This window comes from Anguilla rostrata, chromosome 7 (genome assembly GCF_018555375.3).
Source record: "Anguilla rostrata isolate EN2019 chromosome 7, ASM1855537v3, whole genome shotgun sequence".
NCBI lineage: Eukaryota > Metazoa > Chordata > Actinopteri > Anguilliformes > Anguillidae > Anguilla > Anguilla rostrata.
Genome location: NC_057939.1, coordinates 37,962,232 through 37,971,710, shown reverse-complemented (window position 1 = coordinate 37,971,710; position 9,479 = coordinate 37,962,232).

The following is a 9,479-nucleotide window of genomic DNA, read 5'->3' as shown; positions in this document are numbered from 1 at the left end:
AGGGCAATTGCCTGGCCACGTTTTATTGTGTAAACAGCGTTTTAAAGGCTCATGTCTTTGGTCAGTGTCATTAAAAAAAATGAGCTATTTTGCTTGTTTTGCAAGAAAAAGGCCAATATTATAAATGCTTCACAATTCTAATGGAAGCAAAGATGGTTCTGTTCCCTGTAGTAACATTGCCTCATGTAATCCATCAAATAATTTGTGCAAGTAGTTTTTAATTTGATTTTGCTGAATAGATCCTTTTTAAAACTTAGGCAAGGACATCATCGCTATGCAAAGAATCAAAGGAAATCAAACTTATTTGGTAATTTATTTCAATATTTGATTTTATAAATTGAAAAAGAGACTGTGTATAGGTATAGCTGTTTCACGTTACCTTAGTGTGATATGTTTAGTTTTTTAGTTTAGTGCTTCCCTAGCCCGAACTTGCAGAAACTGTAACTGTGAGTACGGGCTTTCTCCCACCACAACAGTTCAGTCATTCCAAGTGGTTTGACCCCTGCTGTAATGTGAGACTTGTTGTGCTGCGGAATTCATAAACTTTCATCTCCACAGTCAAAATGTTTCACAGGAAAGACCTCAGATGTTTCCAGAGCCATCAGTTACCTTGGGAAACAAGTAACTATGCTCAGAAGGAAAATAAAAATGGCAAATTAATTTAAATTTGATTCCTTACACTTCAGGCTATCTAATTTTCTAGAGGAAAGTCTAAGTTGAAAAGTAAACAAAACTTGACAGAACGTAAAACATTGACCTTTCGGTAACTGAGACACAATTACAAAGGCAGCTACACTGTTGAGTTATATTAAGTTGAATGCAGATTATTGGAATGTGTCACCAATGAAAGAGGTCTGACAAACAATACTTTGATATGTGAATTTCAGCACGGGTCCATCAGTAGCGTTCCAAAGAGGCCCAGGCATTCAAATTGCAGGCACATTGGTCACAACACCTTCGAATGTATTTGATGGGAGAAGGAGAAATGTGCCAAAATGTAATACAACACATGCCAAACGTGCACAAACAGCATCGACAACAAGTAAAAACGGTTGCAAGTCAAAGCTCACTGACAGGGACTGGACACTAAACCGGATTGTTGCTAAACAACTCAAAACTACAGCCTCAAAAATTACCACAGAATTGAATCAACATCTCTGTGTACTGGGCTCCACAAAAACTGTTTGTTATGAACTTCACAAAGGTGGTATTTCTAGCAGGGATGCCCTTTTCAAAACTCCTTTTATTCAGCTTGTAAATGTCTGGAGAGTGACAGGCTCTTTGTTGTTCTGGCTCCGTACTCCAGCACTTTGGATTTGAAATTAAACAAAGAAAATGACGTTAAAGTGCAGATTGTCAGCTTTAATTTGAGAGTATTTACCTTTTATTTACTTTTTATCCTTGAAAACTCCTTGGTAGCTATAGCAGTTTGCTTGGAGACATGGCTCTGCTGCAATGTAAAATGCCATCCAGTGACTTTTCAGACATGTGGTTGGATCTGAGCAGATACATGTTAGATATTTCTGTATACTTCATCCTACTAATGCTGGCAGCAGATGCAGCATCAATAAGTAAGCCAGTTGCAGTGGCAGCTGTAAATGCCTGAGCCATAACATTACCTCCACCATGTTTCACAGATATTGTGGGGTGCTTGAGATCATGAGGTGTTCCCTTCTTTCACCACACCTTCCTCCTTTGATCACTTTTCTCCAGCTCATCACGTAAGATCCATAAGAGTTTGTTCCAGAGAAAACTCTGTTCTGTTCTTGAGTGGTTTGCATCTTGCACTGAACCCTCAGAGGCTACACTGGTGTAGTTTTTTTCTTTATAGTAGTGTTTGACACATCTATGTTTATATCTTGAAGATTGTCCTTGATCTAATCAACTTTCACAATTGAAAGTATTCTTTGGTCAACCACCACAGTGGTTTTCTACGGTCAACCAGGTTGTTTGCTACTGCTGAGCTCACCAATGCGTTCTTGTACCTTGTAACTATTTATTTTTAAACATTTAAACAACTATTTATGTTTTGGCTATGTCTATGATCAATTTATTTAGATTTTCCAGCCTCATGGTGACCTGCTTTACTGGCATAGACGCATCTTTAGTCCTCATGTTGAGAGGCAACAACAACAGACTCCAAATGCAGATGTTGCACCTAGAAACAATGGAAGACTTTTTGTTAGCTTTCTTGTGCATGAAATAATGATGCAATGAGCTGACCAGGAAACAGCTGAGCGACCAATTGTCCGATTACCAGCTCATACGGATGTAAATACTCTCAAATTAGTCTGCACTTGGTAGTCTGCCCTTTCCCCCCCATTTTCATTGTTTAATTTCAAATACAATGTACTGGAGCACACAGACAAAACAACAAAAATTGTGCTACCATCCATATACTTATGGACTGCTCTATATGCACCTATGGTACAAACATTGTTCCCTCATGATGTCCCTATATTCCAAGCTGATTACAGCCCCATATCTACTGCTAAACAAATTCAAGAGTGGTTTCATGAATACTAGGATAAAGACAAATACCTTCCATGGCCTCCACAATCACCAGATGTAAACATCTTTGAACCTTTATGGGAAGTTCTGGAGTGCAGAGTAATGCATCTCATGGTTTGAACGCATCTACAAATCTTAAAAATGATCCTGAGACAGTTTAATCCATGATCGATTATGAAAATCAATTTTAAATAATTGGTCATAATGGTGGAAATGCCAGTATTAATGGTTTACTTGTTTAATGTAGTTATGGAGCACATCCTATGGCAAGTCCTTGTTACAGAATGCAGTAAATTATACGGTAAAATTAGGAGTAAACTGGCGGCCGCATAAGTTGAAAGATTAGTGCAGAGGGGAGTAATATATATATATATGCAAACAAATAAGATCTTTGTTTCCTTTTAATTGTTACTGGGAGATGTACTGCTGATTGTTCAGCTTTCAGGAAATGAGGGCAAGGGCAGGAAGCAAGCTTCAGCCTCACACAGTTAGTCAAACTATGAAAAAAGATTCAGAAATGGCCAATTTATCAGCCATTACATTTTAAAGGCATATTGTAAACCTCCCAGCTTCCTGCTTGCATTTCCTATGCAATATGCATTTATTTATGTATTTATTTATTTTTACTGGGTTCGTCTCTAGTTAGATTGATGATCTCATTTTTGAGAGAGACGTGACCAAAGATAAATAAATAAATATATCATATGCAAACCCCCTTATTTTAGTACTTCCTTAGTTTATTAAGGCACGCATTGCATTACACTGAGGTTGTGTTTACTCCAGGTGTCTAAAGTTTTTCCTCTATTTGTGTGCATTTGGGTAGGTGCATTTCTTTTAAGCTTTTTTTTTTGCTGTAGAAGCTTGCAGTTTCCCAATGATTGCCCGGAGATAAGACATTTCTTTTATGCTCGGGACACCATAAGAAAGAACATCCCTTGCATTTTCTGGTCGCATTATAACAATAGATATCTCTAATTGATAGACAGTTTAATTGAGAGTAAGAAATGTAGGACATTATGCTGGCAAAGCAATTGCAAAGAAAAAATGACATAATTTTAATGCTGATTACAAAGTTGCCTGTAAAAATATAATGGGCACAATGTGTAAAGAGCTTGTCCGAGTGACTCATAATAGTTATTGCTTTTTGAGAGATAATTAGAAGCTTCAAAACTCTGCATCTTCAGAAATTACAAATTTTCCAAAGCCAAAGCATCAAAGAAACATATACGCTACTTTAATGTTACTCAAAGTATGCTTTCTTTCGTTAGGCCATGAACCCCTGAATGCCATTTATCTTCCATTGCAAAGCCAGCAGGTAGAAACATTAAATATAAAATATAAATAAAAAATCCTTCATCCCACACAAAACCTGTCTGGGCCAAACAAAAGCCCTAAATATAATATCAAATGTGTGTATCATATGTGTACATCAATAAATAAATAAATACATAAATAAAATTAAGAGGCCATTACAATTTTCTGATTTTTGTTTTAATCTATCTTCCATGCATATGGTGTGGTCCAGAAATTTTGATTCCTTTGGTCTGGCATGCATGCTACAGGCGGTTCTGGAAGAAATGAAAAACAGGTAAACAAGGAAGAGTCTTATATCCTGAGACATAATTCATAAGAAAATTCCTTGTATTCTGATTCTTGACATTCAATTTGTTCTTATTGCTGGGATCAGATATAGCTTTCTCCAGCTTTAATTCAAGATTACAAACTTTGAAAACTTGAAAGTAAACTTCATCTCATCTCCCTGGTTTCATTGTTGCACTCATTGTCATTTGCAAGCCCCTTGTTAGTAGTAAAGTAATACAAATCCACTATGTTACAGAATGTCTTATTCTCACAAAACAGAAAACAAAAAGTCTGCTTGATGAGTGACCACCCTTCAAAATAGCATTTATTTTATACTGACTGGCATTAATAGTACAGTAGTATTAATAGTTATAATTTTCTTTTGTTTTATACTTAATGAAAACCGTCTTAATTTTATTTCTGTCATATATCCCTCAACTAACCTACAAGATAGATTAAGAAGTATATTTTTGTTAACTGAATCTAATATTACAAAAACAAGGATATTAGGACACCTTTGCTCAGTTGGCAAGGACACTACCATGAGCACTGGCCGGGCCCTTTAGTTTAGACAGTTATAAGCCATAATTATATCATTAGCTGATTATACAAAAGAATATGTAACAACAGAACTCACCTGGATTTGCCCAAGTAGGTTTATATAGGCTATTGTAGTAAGCGGAATCACCATGAACAGTCAGCACAAACTCTCATGTAGTCCTGTATAGAAAGTGGTGTGGGAAAACAAAAAAAATATCTAAATTATTGCGCTCAGATTTAAAATTGGAGTGAAAATGCCAAAAAAGTAATGAATAAAAGAAAAAATAAGGCATCGCACACCAAAAGATGCCTTAAACACGCTTGAAGCGTAAAGTTTTAATAGAAGACGAAGAAAAACGTCTCAGCGTTAGCTTTCTTTGTTGTAAATGGGGTGTAGTGAGGAAAACATTTTCGGGCAAACCTGTTAGTAAGTCACAGGGGTGCATATTTATCAACCGCAATACTCCTTGTTTTCAGCAGTGAATCAAAAGGCACTATTTAGCTATTACAAACAACAGAGCAAAGGAAAACAATTATATAATGTTTTTATATGTTAATATATGTAATTATATGTTTATAAGTTTACATGATTATATGGTCACATGACTATAATGAAGGAAAGTGAATCTGTTGCTCTCTTACCGAGCTATCAAGGTGCATGGAATGGAACAGGAGCAACAAGGGGAAAAAATCCAGAAAAGGGAATTTCTTTTATAATTTAAAACCAACTATTGCAGAAAAATGTTGGTTTTAAACAATAAAATAGCTTCTGTCTGCCTCTGCACTTCAAACACAACTGGAATTTGCCCTTGTTGCACATGAATACAAATACATACATTTTGTACAGCTGAATGCCAAATTGAAGGTTGAGCCTTCAGTTTAATCTCATGATTTATTATTATTATTATGGCTTATTACCTCACATCTATTGTGAATGACCAATCTAAATGGGCAGGTTTACATGTGTTTCTTTGCCAAGATATACTACAGTGAAGCATAGCATAGTGGTATATTAATTGTATTTGAGTAAAGTCAACAGAACTTTTTTTTCCCCGAGAAACAGTCTTTTTAATTTGCGTAACTTCTGTTAAACTTTCTAGTCTTCACTCATCACTAACTGTGCAGATATTTCACGGTTCACATAAAGTGAGTTATTCACATCGACGTTGCTTAAAAAAATGCCCACACATATTTAAAGTTGAAATGTGGCCCAGATGCAAAGAAAGTGTTTCCGTGATCTCGCAGCCTAAAAACAGTAAACAAATGAAACCTTTTCTGTCAAAACACAATCATTTCCTCATTATTCCTTCCATTTGTTTCGTTCTCGACGTTAGGCCTTGCAGTGAGCGCGGAGTTTATTTTGATCCTCTTAATTACAAGAGAGGGAACGACTTTCCCTTTGGAAATGAATCTGTGCCGTCTTTTCCTGAAGGGCAGAAATAAGCCGTGCAGAGAACAGAGTGTGATTGTGTTTTTGTGCAAGATTAATGAACTTAGCGAGACACTGACCCGATCAATTGGACCCCTCTTTTCACCTTCAGCTACAGTGCTCTAATGAAGCCATTAAATTGTGTCTCTTTGTGGACTCCAAGTAAAGTAAGGCAGTTTTATTAAACCATTAGGGGGCATACTCCTCACCTATTTGTTAAGCTAAACTGAGTTTTGGAATTATAAGATAAAGCCTGGAGGTTGCACACTGAACAGTGATAAATTGCATCTCCGAGGCTGATATACTGTGTAACAAAATTTAGTTGTGCTGCTGTTCCCTGGAGTACTGTTTCCCATTGGCCATTCTTGTTTCTGTTTTCTTGAACGTACTTTTAGTGACTGACATAGGATTTCTCAACCCAGGCCTCAAACAAAGCCTTTTTAAATTGTCCGTATAAAGGTCATTTAATGAGGTCTACGCATGGGATGCAATGGGATTCTGCTTAAGAATATCTGTTAACTAGTTCAGTGTCCACAAGGTCAAATATAACCAACTGTACGTTGTTAACGCACTTGGTTACCATGGTATTTCCACTGTATTTGCAACTATTATAATTTGTGCCACATAGATTGTGTATGTGACCATCCAGATGTCAAACTGTTTACACCTTTGGTCTTTGTAGCATGGAAGGAATGCCGATTCTTTTTATGCCCCTTTACACCCTGAAGTTAGAAGTTAACTTTGTCATTATGATTCCCTTCCACTGGTGAGCTGAAACACCTCACAAAATGTGGCAGTTATTACATTGTATCATGTTTAACCAGTTGACATTCTCTTACAAATTCATCAAAATGAGTACATTTTTTCATGTTATGCATTGAGATTAACATGAATAAGATGTACAAGTGTTTCTTTTTGTCTGCCACTGAGGTGCAGTCATTCATAAATTTAAACCGGTAGCTAATAGAGCACAAGTGAAACAATGTTTGTTTCTTGTCAAAACATACCCCAACACAACCACCGGTCCTTGTATGCATAAAAAAATTGAGGCAAAGTTTTCAGTTATAATGTAAAATGACTTGTTGAGTATCACTGAAATCTTCACTGCTCTCCAGTTCCCTATTAGTTTAGGGAGGATGATGCTGAAATTTGAATAATTTAATTTGTTAGGAGAACATGAATTAAAGCATTATACCAAAGGTCTCTGGTGGAAAGGAAACTGCACAGAGTTTACAGTCATAAACAGGTTGTGTGAGAGGTAAACCCCTCATGACAAAGACAAATTTGAGTGTTACATGTGAGGGATATGGTCAGATGAGTCATCCTTCACCATATTCTAAGTGGGCGAATGCATACACCAGTAGAATGGTAGAGGCTGAAATGCTCAACCTCTACAGTGAGGGGGTCCGATGGCTCTGTTATGCTGTGCTGGGCATTTTTTTTGACATGGCTTGTGTTCATTTGTGCTCTTAGAGAGAAGAGTCACTGCAAATCAACACAAAGTTATTCTGAGTGATCACCTTTATCCTATGATGAAACATTTCTATCCTGATTGGAGAGGTCTCTTCCAGGATGACAATGCCCTCATCCACAATACACAAGAGTTCACTGAATGGTTTGATGAGTATGAAAATGATATGAATCATATGCCACGGCCTTTGCAGTCACCAGACCTCAACCCAATTGGACACCTATGGGAGATTTTGGTCCAACGTGTTAGTGCTCTCCGCCACCATCATCAAAACACCAAATGAGGGAATATCTTTTGGAAGAATAGTGTTCCAAACCTCCAGTAGAGATCCATTACTTGTAGAATCTATGGCAAGACACACCTTGTGGTGGTCCAACACCTTACTAAGACACTTTATGTTTGTTTTTCCTTTAATTTGTCACCCGTGTGTGTGTGCATATATATATATAACGCCGCCAAGGATCAATAATAAAATGCAGTACACAAGGGAAATGGTACACGAAGTTTATTAGGGAATTTAACAAACTCGGGGAAGGGGGGGATTTGGGAGAAGTCCGCCAAACCGTTCTTGTAAGCCAAAGTCCGTAATCCAAATTTCGTATTCCAAAGTCTGTATTCCAAAGCCAGTTCCGTGTCCAAAAAGGGGGTCGTTCCACGCGCAGGGTTGTCCATTTGTTCAATCAAATCTGTGTATCACCAATTTTATATCTCTGCTCACTCTCTCCGATGCTTTTCCCTCTCGGTACTTCACCCTGAATGCTAGCACTGTTCTCCTTTTAAAGCTGGCGCTGCTGCCGGTAGAATGGGATTCAGGTGCCCCTGGTTAGCCGCGGAACATCCAAATAAGGCTCTGGAGTGGAGCCAGCGTGCCACCACGTACCTCCCCTCAATCACCACTCCCTTGTCTGTCTCCGGGCGGCTGCCACAATATATATATATATATATATATATATATATGAGCACTATTTTAGTGGCTTTTATTTGTAGCTGATGTAGTTCAGTCCCTAACTGCACTAGTAAGATAACTAGCTAGTTAGTAGTCAAATTTTTCTGGTAACACTTTAAGTTGCACACATTAATGCTTAACTAACTAATAAATTTTTTACACTGGATCATTAGCATATCTATTAAAGGAGTTGATATAATTTTTATGTGAAATGGCCACGGTTTGGTGAAATTAAGTAGCCTAAGTCACAAAAGGCAAAAAATTGGAAAAATAGGATTAAGTAAAACCAACAGCAGGATCATCCTGGATCACCGTTAGCAAATCTATCCAGGATCAACATAGTAATGATAGTTCTGAATCAACATTAGCAAATCCATCAGAATCAACATTGAAATGACGGTCCTGACTCCTGGATCAACATTAGCAAATCTATCCAGGACTTATATGGCAATAATGGTCCTGGATCAACATTAACAAATATAGACTGGATCAACATGGTGACAATGGTCCTGAATTAACATTAACAAATCTATCCAGGATCAACGTGGCCATCATGGTCCTGGATCAACAACAGCAAATCTATCCAGGATCCATATGGCAATGATGGCCCCTGAATCTACATCAACAAATCTGTCCTGGATAATGGTGAATGAAATGACACGGAATAACCTTCTGTTTTTTAAAGATCTCAGAAGGCCGATTACTGTACAGTCAGAAATTTTAGTTGCATCTTCCTCCAATCTATCTGGAGCATGAGACTGGCAGTTTCTAGTGCAGAGAAATGCCAGCTAATGCCCTCGATAGCCTGATCGTCCACTGAAGACGATGGTGGTTGCGGTAAATTTGTGTGGTGAGGGGATTTCCCTTGACCAGACCTGGTTCTCTGGCTGCAGTGTGAAATGGATTCAGTGTTACACCAAAAACTGTGACCGTAAAATTCTGTGACCACAGAATAGTATGTGAGCTAATTAAAACTACGCGAAAAAGTATGAGAGATTGAC